This window comes from Uranotaenia lowii, chromosome 1 (assembly GCF_029784155.1).
Source record: "Uranotaenia lowii strain MFRU-FL chromosome 1, ASM2978415v1, whole genome shotgun sequence".
Classification (NCBI taxonomy): Eukaryota; Metazoa; Arthropoda; class Insecta; order Diptera; family Culicidae; genus Uranotaenia; species Uranotaenia lowii.
Genome location: NC_073691.1, coordinates 83,097,756 through 83,122,442, shown reverse-complemented (window position 1 = coordinate 83,122,442; position 24,687 = coordinate 83,097,756). Strand labels below are relative to the sequence as shown.

Sequence of the window (24,687 nt, the reverse complement as noted above, 5' to 3'; positions counted from 1 at the left end):
CGCGTATTTTTTGCTATTAAAAGCTGACTTTCTTTCGAAAGCAATATCGTGCCACGCTTTTTTCTCCGATCATCAACATCGTCATCATCCCCCCTTTCCGGGAAGGGTTTGGGAAGCAAGGAAAAATGTGGAAAAAACATCACACACACTCTCTTTGCCACGACCCGATTGGGCTGGAAAATCGTACGACACCGATAGCAGCAGCAGCACCAGTGTATGAATAATAAAGCAGAATTCGTTTCACTTGAATCCACTCTTCGATTGAAAGAAAGCATCAGACGACGACGACGACGAATGATGAAAAGCGATACGGATCAGATCAGAAGAATCCCGAGGAGGTAGAAAGAAGTAGAAGGATGTGTTCCTCAAGTGGTCTCTCGCTTTTGATATTTTATTTTCCCGCCCGATTGCGAACCCTCGATTGCCGATTGCATTGGGAAGGCACTGAAATATTGAAAAAAAAAAAAGTAAAAGATGGAAAAACGTCACATTGATTGTGTGATATTGGAGTTTGATCAATATTTGAAAGTTCTTCGACACCGAGTTGAGCTGATCCAAGGATGGATTCGAGAATCAGCAACGCAATTTGAATTTGAATTTTAGATCAAGAGGAAGCGAGCGGCATCAGGCAAGCTGGAAAAAGTGCAGAACGCAAGGATGTATGTTTGAAATAATGAAGATCGGTATACCCCCTGATTTATTTGTTGAGTGTCTTTGACACTCCGGTGACAATTTCAAATCGAGGTTAATCATATGTCAATAGAATCTTCAATCTCAAAAGAACAGCACTTATTCGTTCAATACTGGCGGCATCAGAAAAATGGCTTTCGGTCTTCAGTTGCCAGAGACTTGAAGCATGATATTTCCCGAAGAAATTGATAATGATAAAATTTAGTTTTTGAATAAAATAAATTATTACGAAAAAAAAACCTTAATCAAAGAAAATCGTTTGGTAAGATTTTAAAATTAAATGTATTTTAAGTAATTTGAGTAAAACGGAAAAAATTTCGCCGGCCGAGATTTGAAAACTCTAGTTCTCCGAGTTCGAAGTCCGGTATCTTACCACGATGCCAACTCATCAGTTGATATGATCCACACTATAGCTCGATAGGTGAGATTTTATTTTTACGAACCATTCAAAGGATGAAAGGGAGAGATCGGATAGAGTTTTAATCGATGGACCTCAAATTTATCGAAAATCAGTTCACTCCAATCGTAAATGTCGAATTAGCATATTCCCAACTTTTTGAAGACATATTTACGAATTGACTAAACTGCAATCCGACTTAACTATTTTTGGGAAAAGCTTGTCGTAAATGAATGATAGAAAGTCACTCTATACCTACTTGTTTACGATCGTTATTGAAAATGTCTTTATATTCGATTTGTAATATCATTTCTATTACGATTTGATGTTATCTGGGTAACAAAATAAATCATTTTTTCTCAGGATTTGAAATTCCTGTTGGTTTTGATAAATGAAAACTTATGACACACGAGCTTTGCACATGAAAAAATACACTTTTTTATAAAATAGGCAAGGAGTGGTCGCGAAAGAAAGTGGACACCTGTTTTTTTTGAAGGTGAATGTATTGTTTTTGAAAAAAAAAAATCAAAACCCTAATTTAAAATATCCTTGAAAAAGTCTAGGGGATAGTTGGGATATTTGATCCCCTTTTCTTATTTTTACCATATCTTTTGGAAAAATTTAGCAACTCACCGTCTTTTACATTTTCTGACAGCTTGTAACTTCAAGTTTCTATGCTCCAAAAATTAGAACGATACTTGAACCCGTAAAAAACTTGCGATTTTTCTGAAGTTAGGGGAGACTTGATTCTCTATTTAAGGAGACTTGATTTTTTATTCAGGGAGCCCTAATCATGGTATAAAAATTAAAAAAAAAACCCAAGATAGAATGTTATTTGACTATTTTGGTCATGTTTGTTCATATTTCACGATTTATAGCTGACAGAAAAAGAAAATTCTTTAACTTTGTCTCAACGCTAATGACATTGCATACTTAAAGGCACTATTTTTTATAATTAATAGAAAATTAATTATTTTAGCCCTTTTCTTCTGACAATTTTTGGATAAATATTGGTTTTTGGATCAATCTTAGTAATCTCGTAATCAGCAATGATAACGATCAATTCAAAAGAAGAATATGCCGTTTTTAGGTTTTTACCTAACTCTTGGGATCAATTATACCCATAATCAACATTTTAGATAACTTGTTCAGAAAAAAGTTGGAAGTTTTCGATTGCTTTGAAAATATGGCATTATGAAGTTAATATAACGCTCGAACGATTGATATACTAGAACAAATATTTTGGTTATAATTTTACCTTGTGAGGAACATTTTAAAGTGATGAAAAAAGATCTTCAAGTTGCATTTTGTAAAATTTTTCAAACAAAGTTCAATTACTCAAACAATTATTGTCTTTAATTTTTTTAAACTGCAAGCATTGTTATTTTGCTCATTTTGGCCCATTTTGCTAGAACATCTGATCTGGGCTGGGTTTGGGCCAGTGCCTTTCAATATTTAACAGTTTAAGACCTTGTGGTGAAATTCGGTATTTTCGCTGAAATTTACTTTGTTTCAGCCGATAAACGGTGTTAGAAGTAAAGAGATCAGATCGCAAATTAGGAAAATGCTATAATATATTCCTCAGTTAACAAAAATTAACCTGTAATAATATGTTATTTTAAGTTTTCCAGCATGTCTCTTCACATATTGTGAGCATCGTTAAAAAATTCAGATCGCTTCAAATCGTTAATACAATACAGTACTCCTTTGGTAATAGGACGCTTTTTATTCGGACACACTCGACAGTTTTACTCTAAAATCAGATATTTTGTTGAAATCATTGCAAAATTATTTTTAAATCTTTATGTTTCTCAAATTGAAAGTTTTTTTTTGCGATCAATTATGTTATCAGGCAATGCTGTTGTTTTCACATTTTCGTTTTCAAATGTTTGTAGCTCTTAAAACTTATTATATTCAGTTTTCTTACTACTAATAGTGACACGTTATCCAAACATACGGAGAAATTGTGCCTAAACAAACACAACAAAATTGTAAACTGTGAAAAACGTTGAGAAAATAAGTTTGAATAAAAAGTGAGGAGGTTTTATGCCTTCGGCTCGGGTGAATGGTTCTGAAAGAAAATCCCGATGGCTTTTTCCTGGTCGAATAAAAAAAAATTTTTTTTTCTGTCAAAAATGTTTTAAAAAAAGCCGAAGGGTGCTGCACGCATTTAGGGGTAAAAAATACTAAAAGAAAATTCTACTAGCTGAAATCATAAAAATTAATGTTTAGATGGATGATATTTTGAAATAAATGTCGCATGTTGCAAAACAATCATATTGCAGCATATGGAAACGAGATTTGAAAGGTGAATCTTTGATTTGCATTTTGATGCATTTTAGTCCAGACTGGGAACTGAATTATAATAAAAATTATTTAAAAAAATTTGGTGATTGTCTGAAAAATATTTTTACACCAACACTGTTGGTATAGAATGATAAAAGCAATGTTCAGTTTGTAGATTATATCATTAAACAAATCCGTCAAACTGGGGATAGTTTTAAGGCATTGAAAAATATAATAATTTATACATCTATTGCTCGATTTTTGAAATTTTTATGAGAATCAAAAACTTTAAAAAATTATCTCACGATGTGAAACTATGTCATGATAATTGTCAATGAAAATAAAAATTGAATAGTTGTGTGGTAAACAAATGTTGCGTCTAACTCTGCTGATGCTCCGTTTGACAGTAGTCTCAAAATTTTGCTTTTGATCGGTAAATTTACATCATCAGAATCTTCAGCAAAGATAGTTTTTTTTTTGGATAAGCTCGCAAAGATCGTTCATTGTGACTAAATAAAACATAAGTGTACCAACATGACTCCCTTGGGAAACTCACAAAGATAAGGAAGGAGTGAAAATAAGGAAACATTAAAATTCGGCAACCTATATCTTAAAAACCACTGGACCAAATCCTACAAATTTAGTAACTTTGTGTTACAGAAATTTTCATGTTTTCTTTTGTAGAATAATGTTCAATTATTGAATTTAAAATATTTAACTTATGCTTCTTAGAGTATCACACAAGCAGCAAGTGAAAAAATCGAGATATCTCGTGTCGTGCATGGTCCGCAATGTGTTGAAATTCTCATGCACAACTTACATTTAAAATGAAAACTAGTAAGTTCAGTGCCCAACCATTTCGTTACAGAACTTAACATCAAATTGCAGACAGGTTTAAAGACTAAAACTTCATTAATTTCACGCATCTTGTAAAGCAAGTTTTAGTCTCTGTTTCTCGAACATTGTCAGAGGTTATTTTGCGATCTATGTGCAAATTTTGTTACTTTATGTTGGCATAAAAAAATAATTTATCCATTCAATGCTTTCTCAAAAAAAAAAAAACTGAACAAAATCCCTTTTAAAAGAAACCTGTGCAAATTGGCGTTATGCGTAAATCATTGATAGACAAATTACAGAATTCTAACTTTTAAGCCAAGAGAACATTTATTTAAAGTTCTGTTTTGTTTGTTTTTCAATTCAATCGATTCAAAAATTCAAAAGTGCTTTTTGTCATCGAAAAAGAAGTCATTAAATGATTTTACGTTTCATAAATATAATTAAGAATTTTTTGATATAAAGGAATTATACTATTTTTAGGTAACCGACCTTAGGTAATTTATTTGTACTCTTTTTAAGGCAAATAAAAAATCATGGTTACAAAAATTTAAGATTTTTATTTAATTTTCAAAACAATCTGAGTATTTTCAAGTTAAAGTATTTGTCCTGGTAATTTTTTATTTTTTTTATTTTTTAATACTTCTAAAAGTTATTCATCTCTAGCGAAAAAAACTCCTGGAAATTATATGATCTTGAATGGCTTTTGAATTTAGTTTTACAACTATTCAAATCATCATTTTGTTTTTAAGATTAAAAAAAAATCGTTCAGGGGGGCGTCGAAAGCACATAGAAACTGGCAGAAATTCGATTTTTGAAGCGCTTAAAATTGTGTATTCAAATAGTGCATCGTGTTTCGGCATTTTTAGGCTACATGAAACCATAAAAATGATAGTCATAAGTTTACCAATGCTTAGAAAAGATTGAATATATTTTGGAAAATTCGCCAATGTTTGCTTACGTGAATGACAAATAGACAAAAACATCGCGAATATATTTTTCTTTGCAATATTTTCATATGTTTTTTATGGACATTTTACAACTAATTCATTAAAAATGTGTGTTTTGGGATGAAGTTAAAACTTATTATATGAAATCTACTAGCAAAAGACGATAAATATTTTAGGTTTATAAACTTCAAGTTGAGATTAAAAAAATTCAATATAACTCCACTCTCATTTTACGTTGGATAGATTCGCACATTTCTCGACTACAAAATATTGCAAATTGGGCTGCCTTTTTGCCATTTGAGTAAAACGATTTCTAAAAATTGAAGCACTTTTTTCTTCAAATTTGATTTCTAAACGAACAACCTCTCGGATCACGAACTAAATCAATATTTAATTGGGTCCCTAGGATCAGTTTTTCAAAAATCCATTCATAAAACCTTTCTAGCATATTTTGAAGCCCTATCAGTATGAACTTCTATGTAATTTTTTCAATGAGGATTAACATTTCAAAACATGATTAAATTACGGTTTCTCAAGTATTCATCTGATTATTGACCAAATCAGAGAAACTTTTTGCTGGTCAAAACTCATGAGAATCAATTGAAAATTAAAAAAATAGTAAGAAACTTTTATGGTATTATTTAAGAAAATAAAATATAAAAAAATCTAAATTAAAAATCTAAAGTCAAATAAAAAAATAAAAAAAAATGAAGCATAAAATATCTTTTTCTCGTTTAAAATGTATACGAAGAGTTTTATTTTAAAACAACCGTTTATAGAATAAATGATAATGTAAGGAAAAAACCCTACATGTCTTGAGCACATCACCATCAAATCGTTGTCTTAAATTTGACTGCACATTTCGAGAACGTCTTAAAAATTTGGAGAAAATCCCGACTATCATTAGTCGAAATAAAATATGTGCTGAAGGATCCCATTTTCTTGTAGTGTAACATGAAGCATTCTTTGAAGTAAACATCATTGATGATCTGATTGATCGGGTTGGTCAGAAATTTGTCGAAAAAATGACCCATTAGCCTATCTGCTTCTCAGGTGGGATGTCCACGGGAGCCAGTACTAAAGTCTGCTTCATTTAATATTGGAACAAATTCTTTTGCTCATTGTGGCGCTCCTACTGGACGGATTTGGAAACTTTTTTCACCCACGTGTCGGGAAATTCATTACCTTTCACCATGTATTTATGTCATAACACCAAACGATAGCATTTTGTTAACAACCACCATGGAAGCCGAACGGAGAGATCAAATTGTGCACAGTTTTCTTGAAAATCCATTGTTGTCGGCATCGAAGCTAGCTAAACAGCTTAAAATGCCCAGAAATACCGTATGGCGTGTTATCAAGCAGTACAAGGAAACATTGACGACGGCTCGGAAGCCGCATTCGAAGCGTCGGAGTGGAACTGTCGACCGGAAACTGCGTGGGAAAGTCATCAAGGCCGTCAAGAGGAATCCCAATCTTTCAGACCGCGATTTGGCCAATAAGTTCCAGGCCGCTCACAGTACGGTGCGACGAATTCGTCTCCGGGAAGGAATAAGGTCATTCCGAGCCAGCAAACAGCCAAATCGGACGCTGAAGCAGAACAATGTGGCCAGAATCCGTGCTCGAAAGCTGTACGACCAAGTGCTGACCAAGTTCGACGGATGTATTCTGATGGACGATGAGACCTACGTGAAGGCGGACTTTGGGCAAATCCCAGGTCAAAAATTTTATTTGGCGACGGCTTGGGGGGATGTACCTGCAAAATTTAAGTTCGTGTTTGCGGATAAATTCGCCCGCAAGTACATGATTTGGCAGGGGATATGCAGTTGTGGACAGAAAACCAAAGTCTTTCTCACTGACAAGACAATGACATCAGAAGTCTACAAAAAAGTGTGCCTACAGAAACGGATTCTGCCGTTTATTCGTGCCCACGACCGTCCAGTAATGTTTTGGCCGGACCTCGCAAGCTGCCATTACAGCAAAACGGTTATGGAATGGTACGCAACGAACGGGGTCAGCGTAATACCGAAGGACCTCAACCCCCCAAACTGCCCCCCGTTCCGGCCGATAGAGAAATACTGGGCAATCACGAAGCGGAGGCTTAAGGCAAAGGGAAAACTTGTTAGGAACATGACTCAAATGAAGAACTGGTGGAATCAAATCGCCAAAACGGTGGACGAAAAGGGTGTGCGCCGCCTAATGTGCCGTATTACGGGAAAAGTACGAGAATTTCTTCGAAACAGCAATGAATTTATTTTTTATTTTTTTTTTATGAAAGAGTTAAGAAAATGCTACATTTGTATGAAAAACAAATTATGAATTCGTTAATAAATGACTGAACTACACGCAATTGCTTGTGTTCCAATATTAAATGAAGCAGACTTTTGATGACCCGATGAACTGGATGATGAACCAGATTTTTTATTCCTGGAGGATGATTTTGGATCTTCAAGTTTGATGCTAATAAATGTATACAAGACGCTAACGGAATGTGAAAATAATAATGAAACATGTCATAAAGTGAAAACCAATTGAGAGAATGAAATTTCTGAGAAAACAAAATGAGATCCTTTCCGCAGAAAACATCTCCTATTTCACTTTGTTCAAAAATTAAAATTGGGATTGCGCGAGACTGCAGCGCACGAAACTTGCAAATCAAAGTTAAGTAAATTTTAAGCTGGTTCATTTCCATGAACTTCCGGTCGTTCATTTTAGTCCTTTTTACTCCGTGTGATATTTTCCAATCCATCTCGGATATTACGTTCAAACCGGATCATTCGCTAAACGGTAAATATTCGGCAAAATCAGTAAAATCCACCCGCAGAATACCGTGTTCTTAAAGTGAGGAGGCATTCTCAAGAACATGCAAGATTGTGCTTGCAAGCGGTGAAGAAAAACTCCTCCTTCCTTTAGGGGAACATGTGTTCAAGTTTTTCGATCGTGACTGGATCGAATATATCCCCAAGCAGAACCATTGGAATGGTGGGTGACGTTATTTTCTGTCGTCTGGTGGCAACTGCGAACTGGATATTTGGGATTTCCGTACGTCGGAATATTCAGCAAACTGATTTGGCTGTTCCTTTGATCGAACGAACGTGACCAGGCATATAGATCCCCTGAGGAGGAGTTAAAATTAATAAATTTCTCCACTTATCTAATTAAATAACACTTACCAAATCGCCGGGCGAAACCGAATTCGAATCCTCTACGTTGCCAGCCACTTCCGGTCACTTTCTGCATCCTACGAGCTGTTCTCGGTTACATCTTCATTCTGGTAGGGTTGCTTCAGGCCAGTGTCCCAGGCTAAGTGATTATAGCGGTAGCCTATTTATAATATAAAATTTCAACGATTCAAACGGAAGTTATCAATTATAAAACTGCGGCTTATTTCTGCTAAAAGGCTGGTTTTCTTGATAGTTCTTGATAAACATAATTTTAACAAAAACCTAAGAAGTATGCTGCAGAAATTTGTAATGGATACAGAGTACAGAGAAAAAAACGCTAATCTTTTAGGAGACCACGAATTCCCGGATATGGTAATCATGGCTTTTAATTATGTATAAATATTTTAAATTCGATTTTTTGTTCACACCAGCAAAACGCAACCAACAAAATATTCAAAATGGCGGTGTTCATTTACATTATGCCAAAAAAGTTTATCCACCCTTAGAAAAAAAGTAGATTTATTCCAAAAAACCCTAAGGAAATTTAAAACACAGTGAATTGTTGTTCAGTTTATTATTGTTTATGTTAAAACAAAGTCAATTCATTCAAGTTCCAAATAAAAAACATATTCTGTTGCATTTGAGATATGATGTTGAAAAAAAAGATAAAAAATAACGCAAAAAAGTTTATCCGCCCCTCTGACTCACATAGTTTTAGTACTTCGTGTGACATTCTTTGGTTTCAATAACTACTTGACAACGTCCTGGCTTCGATTAAACAAGCTTAGCAGTTGTTTCCGAGGTGATTTTGTCCCATTCAGTTGAGATTCCCTGCCGCAATTGCTGGATGCTTGTTGGTTTTTGCTCCTGAACCTTAATTTTCAAAATTAACCAGAGATGCTCGATCGGATTAAGGTCGGGAGACTCTGCTGGCCACTCCATAACCTTGATACGCTTTTCTTGTCATGTCAGTTGAATGGAAAATTCGCTTTCAATCAGTTTCGCAATTTTCGGAGCTGATAGTCCCCGGTCCAGCTCTGCCTTCTTCACGATAGCTCTGTCAATTCTTTGAAGGGCGCCCCGATTGCTTAGCTGGTGAGATTGAACCACGCTGTTTGTACCCTTGAAAATCCTAGCAACCGTATCTTTATTAAGCTGGACAATATCGGCAATATTACGGTAGCTTTTGCCGGTTTTGTGATGTTCAACCATCAAATATCGAATGCTGATCGGAATTTGTGCTTTTTTTGGGCATTTTGCAACCAATTACTTCCAATTTTGAACACGAAACGAAAACTCCAAGAGCGCTAAATGACAGCTAGACACAATGTTTCATTCAAGAATGCTGCAGGCTACACAATAAAACTCTGTAAAACAAACTTAAATCGTAGTATCCATTTGAGGGTGGATACACTTTTTTGCGTGTTTTTTACCCTTTTTCATAATTTATGACATAAAACCCCGAGAAAAGATGTAAACGCCGTATTTTCAATGGCAATATAATAAATAAACATAAAATGATAAATTGTGGAGGAACATTCATGAAATCAACTTGATTTTCACCAGAAAAACATTACAATTGAAAATTTGTGAGGTGGGTGGATAAATTTTTTTTTGCATACTGTCGCATGCTGAAAATTGAAAATTTTTCATTAATATATGAATATTTTTTGTTAAAATGGGGTATGGACTCCAAAATTCCTCTAGGTTAGTTGCATGAATATAAAACTGATTTTACCTGTGAAGCAATCATTGCTTGAATAACTGTGCATAAATACTATAAATTTTTTATTTTTGAATCAAACAACGTTCACTCAAAGCTATCGTATTCAAAATATAGCAAAAACTAGCAGAAGATAACGGTAACGATAACAACAACGGTATATAATTTACCACGGCGATCGGCAACATAAGCTATAGTTTTGCTTCTGAAAAATAAACAGATAAAATCGACTTACAGTAACTTTTTTATCGTCAAACTTTAGGTTCTCAACTAAGTGAAACTTGATTAGTTTATCATATTGATAAAAAAAACTGTTGAATAGATTGAAAAATATCACTTCGGTGTAGAAATCATCGAAACACGGATCAGAAAGGCCCGATTTGCGTTTGCGAGTCTCCGAAACATCTGGCGGTCACGCCAGATCTCTCTACGAAAAAAAATCCGAATCTTCAACTCAAACGTCAAATCCGTATTGCTGTACGGGTGCGAAACTTGGTGTAAATATGCGGTAACGATGCAAAAACTGCAAGTATTTGTAAACCGCTGCCTGCGGAATATCATCCGCGCTTGGTGGCCTGGCAACTGGATCTCGAATGAGGAATTATATCGCCGGTGTCATCAAAGGGCGCTAGAAATCGAGATTCGGGAACGTAAGTGGAGATGGATTGAGCACACGCTGCGAAGAGATGAAAACGAGATTTGCAGAGAGGCGCTAGATTGGAATCCAGAAGGTCATCGAAGAAGAGGCAGACCAAGAAACTCGTGGCGGCGAAGCCTAGCCGCTGAAATCCGAACTGTCGACGAGAATCTTGACTGGGACCAGGTGAAGACGCTGGCTCCGGATCGTCAACAGTGGAGGTCTTTACCACGGCCCTATGCACCGGAGGATCGGCGCGGGATAATTAAGTAAGTAAGTAAGGTGTAGAAATTTATGAAGTCCAAAAGATACAGATGCCTTTTTTAATTGTTTGGAGTTATGAATAAAAATCTTATTTTTTTTTATTTTTGGTTTAAGTTATCGTTCTTGTTTGTTTCAGGGAAGGTGTATAAAAAGTCCTAGAAAATATCTAATTACATCAAAACATTCGAATTCTGAATATTGTTTTCACTGACTTGAAAATTGATCTTTTTCCAGCTTTTTGGGGATTTGAACCATCGTGTCACGTGGGATATAGGGCTAGGTGGGGTAGTTATGAAAAAAAAAATTTCATTTGGCACACTTACAGCCACCATATGTTTATTTCTAATCATAAATTCTGTAAAGGCTCTCAAAAATGAATGTTTCCGGGCTCCTCATCATTCTGTAGAGCAACTTTGTTTTTCGGTCGCAACCCACGTCCTTGAGAGGTCTGTTTATATTTACCCCACTGTTTAGGGGGTAATTACGAACTTGGTATAAAATTTTTGAAAAGTAACAGTAGTTATACGTTACATTTACCCATAGTAAGCAGTTTATGGTGATTTTTTACTTAAAAAATTATGTTCATAATTACCCCGAACTATGTTCATATTTACCCTGAGACTTGTCCAATATGATTTACATGGTGTCAGAAAATCTCAGTTCAACACCCAATAATGAAAATAATTAGCAATAATAACGAAATAGGTTGTTTTATAAAAACAAAAAAAAACATTTGTAAACAAATGATGAATTTTATTTTTAGTAAAATCAAACATTTCTTCAATTTTAGTTTATGACCAGTTTATATTCATCAATACTAAAAAAAAACTTTTTTTGGAAGGATGTAAAACCTGTATTCAGAATTAGAAAACTATTCCTGGGATACAGGTTTTCGGGTTCCGAATTACCGGTAAAACTATCCTTACGCACCACTCACTTTATCTAAGAAAACTTTCGACTGCCATTTTTTCTATCAACTAAAAGCAAGTTCTTATCACATATTTATTAAACATAATAAAAACTGGTTTGAATGTGGTTACGGATTGAGTTTTTTTTTCAAAATTTCTGTTTTGTTTACTGTTTTCACTTTTGAAATTTTATTTTCAGTTTTGTTCAAATTTTTTAGAGGCTGAAAAGAATTGCCATAGCTTTGGAAATGTTTGGGTAATTAGTGAATGGCCACCTAAATTGATGCAAAAAACATTTGACCATCAAAAAGCCAATGAAATGGCAGGAAATGAATAAGAATATGTGTTCATAATTACCCCAAAGGACGAAAACTATGGGGTAAATATGAACACTCATCTGTGAATCAGTGCGAATGAAATTTTTCAAAATTTCTTCTTAATCTAGATAAAGCATCATAAACTGGATATAAAACATGTGATAACAACATTCCAGCTGGATTTTCTATTATCAGATATTCAAAACATTGAACATTGTCGAAAACGATTTCCGTTTCACGAGGTAATGGTTTTTTTAAATATCTGAAATGATATCATTTGGATTAGAAAACAGATCTGAAACATCTTAATGCTATCCATCGGATGTCAAATTACCACCTTTGGAACTTTTTGTGTTCATTCATCCCCCATAGCAGCGCGTATGGCACTTGTTCGGAATTACCCCACTTGACTCTAATACGCCGAGGAAAATTTTGGCAGCTGAGAAGAATAAAAAAATACAAAAGGAATGAAACCATATGCCCCGAAACGTACTTTATATCTGGAATTTTTGTGAATTAATTAAGGTTTTTTTTATAATTAATTTTTCTGTTATTTAAGTTCAGATAAACAGGTGTAAAATAGACTGGTCCATTATAAAAACAAAAAAAAACGTCGCGGCACCCTCCAAGTTGGAGCCATTGGGTGATGGGTTTTTAAAAATTTCAGCTCAATTTGTTGAAGTACAGTTTCTCGGCATAATGGATGAAAAATCAGAATGCTTTCATTTTTTATGTTCTAAAATATGTTCAGTATGCTTTATAGCTCAAAATTGCAGATATTATAGTTCATACAATGAGGAACAAGTTTGTAGAACATTGTATCGCGATAGTTTACGGTTTTTAAATGGCTTACCGGTCAGTGATCAACGATGTCGTTGAATTTTTTTTGTGCGTTATATTTTATATTTCCTAATTCAGAGATAATAAACAAAGTCTGACAAAATATTCGAGTTCAGCACAATCTTTAAACTATTTCGATGAACAAATCGAATGTTCCAGTCATCCCAAAACCTTGTGGTTTGATGCTTGCATTTTTGTGCCAGTTGTTGTATTCAAATCCGACCATTTATCGATTACCTCATCAAATTTCGATGGAATGAAAGAGGAATGCCAATCGAAACAATACACTCCGGAGGCACCTTTCTGTCCATTGCATTATCTAACGGTTCAAACCAAATGCATCACAAATGAATGGGACATCGATGAACTGCGTCCAGATTTCCACGAACAATCAAACAAACATACTTCCGGCGACGATGCAATCGAGTGTGTCCTCTAAAGGTTGGTACCGATCTAGCACAATTGAAATGTGGAACACATTTTCGGGCTGGAAGAAGGACGACAATTGACCCGACTTCGTCCGGCTTAATCCCTCGGACCTCCCGTTGATCCTTTTATTAGATGGTACTTCGGCGTTTTTCCATCAGCCCACGGAAAGAAGAAGGGAGAGCAGCCCCGGAGGACAATTTTGTTCAATGGATCCCGGACTGATTAAGGCTGGCTGGACGGCCAAACCAACCCCTGTCCCCTGTCTGTTTCGTGGTTGGCACGATGAGGCTGCTAATGTGTCAGTGCTGTCTGAGAACGGTGCGGATTGTGTGGCACAATCCATTAATTTCAGAACTCAGTCCTTGACCGGGACCTGGGCCGTGAATAGTATCGGAAAAGAAAGGCAAACGGGAACCGGTGGAAATAAAGTATAAACCGGACACCTTGGAAGCTACAAAGGCATTTTCTCGCACTTTTACACTCACCCACATGTTAATAACGAGTTTTTTCGGAATGATGCAAAACTTTTTTAAGATATTCAAGATTTGTTTTCAAAAAAGAGGATCTCTCTAAAAACCCCATATAAAATGTCGTTCTGTTTAATTTTTTTTGGTAATTTTAGGAAGTTGAGAAAATTTAATTGAACCATCCTTCTAGATAAAATACCAGTAAACCAACGCAATATGAAAAAACTGCTAGATAGGCCATCCGACTTTAGGTAGGTACCTATCCGGGAGTGGTTCCAAGCCAAACCGCACACATCCGATATGCCGATGATGGTGGTGGAACCATTTGTGCTATCCTACTTTGAACGTACATAGTTTAGCTTCTAGGGAAATAAAGACTTCAATTAATCCCTGTTTTGCATAAATAAATTATTCCACTAAAAATTGCTATCCTGAACAGCTTTTACCGGGCAGAGTAGAGAGTCCTAAACCAGTCGTAGAAGCGGGCACATGTTTTATTCCCGTGAATTAAAACGATAAATTACGACGGACTCAGAAGCTCGACTTGGTCGTGGAAATAAAAAAAAGGATATTTATCGAAGAAGGAAATCGACGAACGATCCGCCATCATCAGTCTCGGTCAACGGACGGAAGTTAGACAAGTTGTTATGCTTAATTTTGCATGGACCAAGACAAATGTTTCCCGGGTTTTTTGCGGTTTTGGAACGGTGAATGAACTTCGTATAAGCCAGAAAAAATGGTACGTCTAACTTTAGTTTTAATTTCTCAAGGGAAATAATGATCAACGATTATAAAATTCAGAAGAAACCGAAAAAAAACTGGATTCTTAATCTGTTATCTGAAATCTGAATCTGAAATCTAAATCTGAAATCTGAATCTGAAATCTGAATCTGAAATCTGAATCTGAAATCTGAATCTGAAATCTGAATCTGAAATCTGAATCTGAAATCTGAATCTGAAATCTGAATCTGAAATCTGAATCTGAAATCTGAATCTGAAATCTGAATCTGAAATCTGAATCTGAAATCTGAATCTGAAATCTGAAATCTGAGTATGAAATCTGAATCTGAAATCTGAATCTGAAATCTGAATCTGAAATCTGAATCTGAAATCTGAATCTGAAATCTGAATCTGAAATCTGAATCTGAAATCTGAATCTGAAATCTTATTCTGAAATCTGAATCTGAAATCTGAATCTGAAATCTGAATCTGAAATCTGAATCTGAAATCTGAATCTGAAATCTGAATCTGAAATCTGAATCTGAAATCTGAATCTGAAATCTGAATCTGAAATCTGAATCTGAAATCTGAATCTGAAATCTGAATCTGAAAACTGAATCTGAAATCTGAAATCTGAATCTGAAATCTGAATCTGAAATCTGAATCTGAAAACTGAATCTGAAATCTGAAATCTGAATCTGAAATCTGAAATCTGAATCTGAAATCTGAATCTGAAATCTGAATCTGATATCTGAATCTGAAATCTGAATCTGAAATCTGAATCTGAAATCTGAATCTGAAATCTGAATCTGAAATCTGAATCTGAAATCTGAATCTGAAATCTGAATCTGAAATCTGAATCTGAAATCTGAATCTGAAATCTGAATCTGAAATCTGAATCTGAAATCTGAATCTGAAATCTGAATCTGAAATCTGAATCTGAAATCTGAATCTGAAATCTGAAATCTGAATCTGAAATCTGAATCCGAAATCTGAATCTGAAATCTGAATCTGAAATCTGAATCTGAAATCTGAATCTGAAAATCTGAAAATGAAATCTGAATCTGAAATCTGAATCTGAAATCTGAATCTGAAATCTGAATCTGAAATCTGAATCTGAAATCTGAATCTGAAATCTGAATCTGAAATCTGAATCTGAAATCTGAATCTGAAATCTGAATCTGAAATCTGAATCTGAAATCTGAATCTGAAATCTGAATCTGAAATCTGAATCTGAAATCTGAATCTGAAATCTGAATCTGAAATCTGAATCTGAAATCTGAATCTGAAATCTGAATCTGAAATCTGAATCTGAAATCTGAATCTGAAATCTGAATCTGAAATCTGAATCTGAAATCTGAATCTGAAATCTGAATCTGAAATCTGAATCTGAAATCTGAATCTGAAATCTGAATCTGAAATCTGAATCTGAAATCTGAATCTGAAATCTGAATCTGAAATCTGAATCTGAAATCTGAATCTGAAATCTGAATCTGAAATCTGAATCTGAAATCTGAATCTGAAATCTGAATCTGAAATCTGAATCTGAAATCTGAATCTGAAATCTGAATCTGAAATCTGAATCTGAAATCTGAATCTGAAATCTGAAATCTGAATCTGAAATCTGAATCTGAAATCTGAATCTGAAATCTGAATCTGAAATCTGAATCTGAAAATCTGAAAATGAAATCTGAATCTGAAATCTGAATCTGAAATCTGAATCTGAAATCTGAATCTGAAATCTGAATCTGAAATCTGAATCTGAAATCTGAATCTGAAATCTGAATCTGAAATCTGAATCTGAAATCTGAATCTGAAATCTGAATCTGAAATCTGAATCTGAAATCTGAATCTGAAATCTGAATCTGAAGTCTGAATCTGAAATCTGAATCTGAAATCTGAATCTGAAATCTGAATCTGAAATCTGAATCTGAAATCTGAATCTGAAATCTGAATCTGAAATCTGAATCTGAAATCTGAATCTGAAATCTGAATCTGAAATCTGAATCTGAAATCTGAATCTGAAATCTGAATCTGAAATCTGAATCTGAAATCTGAATCTGAAATCTGAATCTGAAATCTGAATCTGAAATCTGAATCTGAAATCTGAATCTGAAATCTGAATCTGAAATCTGAATCTGAAATCTGAATCTGAAATCTGAATCTGAAATCTGAATCTGAAATCTGAATCTGAAATCTGAATCTGAAATCTGAATCTGAAATCTGAATCTGAAATCTGAATCTGAAATCTGAATCTGAAATCTGAATCTGAAATCTGAATCTGAAAATCTGAATCTGAAATCTGAATCTGAAATCTGAATCTGAAATCTGAATCTGAAATCTGAATCTGAAATCTGAATCTGAAATCTGAATCTGAAATCTGAATCTGAAATCTGAATCTGAAATCTGAATCTGAATCTGAAATCTGAATCTGAAATCTGAATCTGAAATCTGAATCTGAAATCTGAATCTGAAATCTGAATCTGAAATCTGAAATCTGAGTCTGAAATCTGAATCTGAAATCTGAATCTGAAATCTGAATCTGAAATCTGAATCTGAAATCTGAATCTGAAATCTGAATCTGAAATCTGAATCTAAAATCAGAATCTGAAATCTGAATCTGAAATTTGAATCTGAAATCTGAATCTGAAATCTGAATCTGAAATCTGAATCTGAAATCTGAATCTGAAATCTGAATCTGAAATCTGAATCTGAAATCTGAAATCTGAATCTGAAATCTGAATCTGAAATCTGAATCTGAAATCTGAATCTGAAATCTGAATCTGAAATCTTTAATCTGAATCTGAAATCTGAATCTGAAATCTGAATCTGAAATCTGAATCTGAAATCTGAATCTGAAATCTGAATCTGAAATCTGAATCTGAAATCTGAATCTGAAATCTGAATCTGAAATCTGAATCTGAAATCTGAATCTGAAATCTAAATCTGAAATCTGAATCTGAAATCTGAATCTGAAATCTGAATCTGAAATCTGAATCTGAAATCTGAATCTGAAATCTGAATCTGAAATCTGAATCTGAAATCTGAATCTGAAATCTGAATCTGAAATCTGAATCTGAAATCTGAATCTGAAATCTGAATCTGAAATCTGAATCTGAAATCTGAATCTGAAATCTGAATCTGAAATCTGAATCTGAAATCTGAATCTGAAATCTGAATCTGAAATCTGAATCTGAAATCTGAATCTGAAATCTGAATCTGAAATCTGAATCTGAAATCTGAATCTGAAATCTGAATCTGAAATCTGAATCTGAAATCTGAATCTGAAATCTGAATCTGAAATCTGAATCTGAAATCTTATTCTGAAATCTGAATCTGAAATCTGAATCTGAAATCTTATTCTGAAATCTGAGTCTGAAATCTGAATCTGAAATCTGAATCTGAAATCTGAATCTGAAATCTGAATCTGAAATCTGAATCTGAAATCTGAAATCTGAATCTGAAATCTGAATCTGAAATCTGAATCTGAAATCTGAATCTGAAATCTGAATCTGAATCTGAATCTGAAATCTGAATCTGAAATCTGAATCTGAAATCTGAATCTGAAATCTGAATCTGAAATCTTATTCTGAAATCTGAATCTGATATCTGAATCTGAAATCTGAATCTGAAATCTGAAATCTGAATCTGAAATCTGAATCTGAAATCTGAATCTGAAATCTGAATCTGAAATCTAAATCTAAAATCTGAATCTGAAATCTGAATCTGAAAGCGGAATCTGAAATCTGAAATCTCGAATTTCTACTGACAATTTCACTGTTACCGTTACCGTTATCGTTATCGTTATCGTTATCGTTATCGTTATCGTTATCGTTATCGTTATCGTTATCGTTATCGTTATCGTTATCGTTATCGTTATCGTTATCGATATCGTTATCGTTATCGTTATCGTTATCGTTATCGTTATCGTTATCGTTATCGTTATCGTTATCGTTATCGTTATCGTTATCGTTATCGTTATCGTTATCGTTATCGTTATCGTTATCGTTATCGTTATCGTTATCGTTATCGTTATCGTTATCGTTATCGTTATCGTTATCGTTATCGTTATCGTTATCGTTATCGTTATCGTTATCGTTATCGTTATCGTTATCGTTATCGTTATCGTTATCGTTATCGTTATCGTTATCGTTATCGTTATCGTTATCGTTATCGTTATCGTTATCGTTATCGTTATCGTTATCGTTATCGTTATCGTTATCGTTATCGTTATCGTTATCGTTATCGTTATCGTTATCGTTATCGTTATCGTTATCGTTATCGTTATCGTTATCGTTATCGTTATCGTTATCGTTATCGTTATCGTTATCGTTATCGTTATCGTTATCGTTATCGTTATCGTTATCGTTATCGTTATCGTTATCGTTATCGTTATCGTTATCGTTATCGTTATCGTTATCGTTATCGTTATCGTTATCGTTATCGTTATCGTTATCGTTATCGTTATCGTTATCGTTATCGTTATCGTTATCGTTATCGTTATCGTTATCGTTATCGTTATCGTTATCGTTATCGTTATCGTTATCGTTATCGTTATCGTTATCGTTATCGTTATCGTTATCGTTATCGTTATCGTTATCGTTATCGTTATCGTTATCGTTATCGTTATCGTTATCGTTATCGTTATCGTTATCGTTATCGTTATCGTTATCGTTATCGTTATCGTTATCGTTATCGTTATCGTTATCGTTATCGTTATCGTTATCGTTATCGTTATCGTTATCGTTATCGTTATCGTTATCGTTATCGTTATCGTTATCGTTATCGTTATCGTTATCGTTATCGTTATCGTTATCGTTATCGTTATCGTTATCGTTATCGTTATCGTTATCGTTATCGTTATCGTTATCGTTATCGTTATCGTTATCGTTATCGTTATCGTTATCGTTATCGTTATCGTTATCGTTATCGTTATCGTTATCGTTATCGTTATCGTTATCGTTATCGTTATCGTTATCGTTATCGTTATCGTTATCGTTATCGTTATCGTTATCGTTATCGTTATCGTTATCGTTATCGTTATCGTTATCGTTATCGTTATCGTTATCGTTATCGTTATCGTTATCGTTATCGTTATCGTTATCGTTATCGTTATCGTTATCGTTATCGTTATCGTTATCGTTATCGTTATCGTTATCGTTATCGTTATCGTTATCGTTATCGTTATCGTTATCGTTATCGTTATCGTTATCGTTATCGTTATCGTTATCGTTATCGTTATCGTTATCGTTATCGTTATCGTTATCGTTATCGTTATCGTTATCGTTATCGTTATCGTTATCGTTATCGTTATCGTTATCGTTATCGTTATCGTTATCGTTATCGTTATCGTTATCGTTATCGTTATCGTTATCGTTATCGTTATCGTTATCGTTATCGTTATCGTTATCGTTATCGTTATCGTTATCGTTATCGTTATCGTTATCGTTATCGTTATCGTTATCGTTATCGTTATCGTTATCGTTATCGTTATCGTTATCGTTATCGTTATCGTTATCGTTATCGTTATCGTTATCGTTATCGTTATCGTTATCGTTATCGTTATCGTTATCGTTATCGTTATCGTTATCGTTATCGTTATCGTTATCGTTATCGTTATCGTTATCGTTATCGTTATCGTTATCGTTATCGTTATCGTTATCGTTATCGTTATCGTTATCGTTATCGTTATCGTTATCGTTATCGTTATCGTTATCGTTATCGTTATCGTTATCGTTATCGTTATCGTTATCGTTATCGTTATCGTTATCGTTATCGTTATCGTTATCGTTATCGTTATCGTTATCGTTATCGTTATCGTTATCGTTATCGTTATCGTTATCGTTATCGTTATCGTTATCGTTATCGTTATCGTTATCGTTATCGTTATCGTTATCGTTATCGTTATCGTTATCGTTATCGTTATCGTTATCGTTATCGTTATCGTTATCGTTATCGTTATCGTTATCGTTATCGTTATCGTTATCGTTATCGTTATCGTTATCGTTATCGTTATCGTTATCGTTATCGTTATCGTTATCGTTATCGTTATCGTTATCGTTATCGTTATCGTTATCGTTATCGTTATCGTTATCGTTATCGTTATCGTTATCGTTATCGTTATCGTTATCGTTATCGTTATCGTTATCGTTATCGTTATCGTTATCGTTATCGTTATCGTTATCGTTATCGTTATCGTTATCGTTATCGTTATCGTTATCGTTATCGTTATCGTTATCGTTATCGTTATCGTTATCGTTATCGTTATCGTTATCGTTATCGTTATCGTTATCGTTATCGTTATCGTTATCGTTATCGTTATCGTTATCGTTATCGTTATCGTTATCGTTATCGTTATCGTTATCGTTATCGTTATCGTTATCGTTATCGTTATCGTTATCGTTATCGTTATCGTTATCGTTATCGTTACCGTTACCGTTACTGTTATCGTTGCCGTTACCGTTTTCGTTACCGTTATCGTTACCGTTACCGTTACCGTTACCGTTACCGTTACCGTTACCGTTACCGTTACCGTTACCGTTACCGTTACCGTTACCGTTACCGTTACCGTTACCATTACCGTTACCGTTACGATTACTGTTACCGTTCCGTTATCGTTACTGTTACTGTTACTGTTACCGTTATCTTTTCCGTTACCGATACCGTTATCTTTTCCGTTACCGTTACCGTTACTGTTATCGTTGCCGTTACCGTTACCGTTACCGTTACCGTTATCGTTACCGTTACCGTTACCGTTACCGTTACCGTTACCGTTACCATTACCGTTACCGTTACGATTACTGTTACCGTTACGATTACTGTTACCGTTTCGTTATCGTTACTGTTACTGTTACTGCTACTGTTACTGTTACTGTTACTGTTACTGTTACTGTTACTGTTACTGTTACTGTTACTCTTACTGTTACTGTTACTGTTACTGTTACTGTTACCGTTACTGTTACTGTTACTGTTACTGTTACTTGTTTGAGTGTTTCCACAGCAAAAAACTACATTACTCTCAAACCTTGAAATGTTCATATTGTAATTCCTCTCATTCTCTCTATTTTCAGGTCAGTTTGATACAAACGAGACGGACCTTGAGCTTGGATGATCGCATAGACTCAAACAATGCCAGGTAATTGAGTGTTGTTTTTCTTCTGCCCACCTTGTTCACTTCTTCAACACTTCTTCAACAAACCGAATCGGGTTCGTTATTTGTTTGTGTAATTCGAAAACAATACCTCCGTAAGAAAATAAACTTGTCAAGAGTTTGACCCAAGTACCCGCTAATGGTCCATTGAATCAATTAAAATCCTGTTTATTCCGAGTCATTAGCAATCGAAAACAGAGCAATTAAGCAGCTACGCCCTCCAGTAGCTAGTAATTGTTGTTGGATGTCTGGGTGGCAAAAAAAAACAGTCAAACACCGCTCACAAAACTTTGGCCGCCGAACGAACAATATTTTCCTAGTTTATTCACGTTTAATTGCTCACGAGAGCGGTTCGACAAAAAGGCGCGAAAATTAATACCCTCCACACCGGCTGCTCCCCCCAATCATAAACAGGTTGGGGCTTCGACCAACAAAATGAAGAGAAAAAAAAATGTCGAGACTCTCTGCCAGGGAAATAAATATAATCCACACGCACATTTATTCCGGCAGGATCGATTTTTTTTGCTCGCGGGTCCCCCCCTTCCGCTCGATTGAATAAAATCGCTGTTGCTGCTGCTCCCCGATGCTTTTTGTGTTCACTAAACAACGCAATGATTGCCGTTAATGAGGTCGTAATAAATTTCCGATTATTGTTATTCTGATAAATGCAGCGCGTGAAAGTGCGATTTTTTTGTCTACTTTTATGGGTTCATTTCGGAGGTTGTTTTTGTTGTTCCTGGGACAGGTTTGAATCTTTTGCGAAATTTTGCTGCGATTTATGTGATCTCTCTGTCCCAAAAGCTTGAGCGAAGGCACGCAATGGCAGAAAATAACAGCATCTTTGCTTCTCATTTTTCATGCTCTCGGCAGCAGAGATGAGTGAAAAAAAGAACCTCAGAAAGAAAAAAAAAAGCCAGAAGGATTAAAGAGTCAAGAAATCTGTTAACGTTGGCCTCACGAAATTGAAGGGAAATAAGCGCAATGATGAAACAGAGAAAAAAAAATCAATATTCTTTACGAGTCTTGTTCAAGCACAGCCGAGGCCGAGGTTTTGGGCCACGTTAAAAACGGAACGATCTCACTGATTTGATATCGAGTCACGACGACCGAGCGACGGACGCATTCCGATGTGCAATAATAATAGTAATAATATATGTCTGATGAGCAGGCAGGCTGCATGGCTCGTTGCAGCCTCACATTCGATGGTGGGTCTTTTTACTGTTCTTAAACAGAAGAAAATGTTCTCTTCGCTCTTGTCATTCTGCTGGGGAGTATACGGAACTATTGAAACCCATTGCACGAATTTTGCCTTGAAAAATCCGTGAAAATCTCGTTCAACGCATCTATGTAAGTTTAGCCAAATTTTGATTGAAATGCGTCGTTGCCACCGCTTCTAAACCCTTAAATTTCTAAAACCTCGCTCCTGCGTTTCATTTGGTAGATTACTGTGAAATGTGAGCAGTCATAATTGAATGTCACGAAATGTCGATGACCATGAAACGTGGTTTCTTCCAAGGTTTTTTGAAACACGAGATTCTCCGACTTTCACAGTAAGTAGGCGAGAAGTGATTGGGACTCTCAATGAGTTTGATTACAAACATAAGATTTGCTCAGCTTTTCTGGGGTTTGTTGGTAAACGAACTTCATGAGTTTCGCAGTTGCATAGCCTAAATAGCCAAAATGGCTGAATCGGGAATTCGATACACGGTAACACAAGTGGCCTACTTGACCTCGATATTTGTAGACTCTTGAACTTTTTGCTGGACTAATTCCCAGCTAAAAAGCGTTCGAAATCTTCGTTTTTGTTTGAAGTCTCGACGCAAAAATCTACTCCTTCTACCATCTTCTGTAACATAAGTGTAGTTACGCCAGCATTGCTTAGATGACCATGTCTTCTGTGTCTTTCTGTGTATACAACTTATCTATATATATAAAAAGCAATTATCTGTATGTTTGTTTGTTTGTTTGTTTGTTTGTTTGTCCTCTATAGACTCAGCCGTCTTAAGAGCTAGAGATCTGAAATTTGGCATGGATGCTCATTAGGACCTGGAATGATGAAAAATGTTTTTAGATTTTTGGACGACCCCTTCTGAAGGGGGTCGTCCATACAAGACAAATATTGTTTTCACGTTATTGACGTTATTTTCCGTCGGATTGTGATGGAAATTTGCACATGAGTGTTTTGAGAGACGAGCAATCGATTACAGTTATCAAATTTAGGGTCAGGGGTTGGCCAAAGGGGTCGTCCATATCCACTGATTTATGTTTTTGCGATATTGGCGTTATTTTACATCGGATTGTGATGAAAATTTGCACATGAGTGTTTTGAGAGACGAACAATCGATTACAGTTATCAAATTTAGGGTCAGGGGTTGGCCAAAGGGGTCGTCCATATCCACTGATTTATGTTTTTGCGATATTGGCGTTATTATACATCGGGTTGAGATGAAAATTTGCACATGAGTGTTTTGAGAGACGAGCAATCGATAACAGTTATCAAATTTAGGGTTTGAGGTCGGCAAAAGGGGTCGTCCATATCCACTGATTGATGTTTTTGCGATATTGGCGTTATTATACACCGGATTGTGATGAAAATTTGCACATGAGTGTTTTGAGAGACGAGCAATCGATTACAGTTATCCAATTTAGGGCTAGGGGTCGGCAAAAGGGGTCGTCCATATCCACTGATTTATGTTTTTGCGATATTGGCGTTATTTTACATCGGATTGTGATGAAAATTTGCACATAAGTGTTTTGAGAGACGAGCAATCGATTACAGTTATCAAATTTAGGGTTTGAGGTCGGCAAAAGGGGTCGTCCATATCCACTGATTAATGTTTTTGCGATATTGGCTTTATTTTACATTGGATTGTGATGAAAATTTGCACATGAGTGTTTTGAGAGACGAGCA

The 24,687-nt window shown here is 35.1% G+C and overlaps 1 protein-coding gene across 1 annotated transcript in view; it reads left to right on the top strand.

Annotated features, from left to right (window-relative positions):
• Positions 1–24,687, top strand: part of LOC129743620 (probable serine/threonine-protein kinase yakA) — a 643,036-nt gene that overhangs the window by 439,904 nt on the left and 178,445 nt on the right. The window contains exon 2 of the mRNA XM_055735703.1: positions 21,697–21,761. The gene's annotated coding sequence lies outside the window, so the exon portion shown is untranslated. The remainder of the gene's footprint in view (positions 1–21,696; positions 21,762–24,687) is intronic.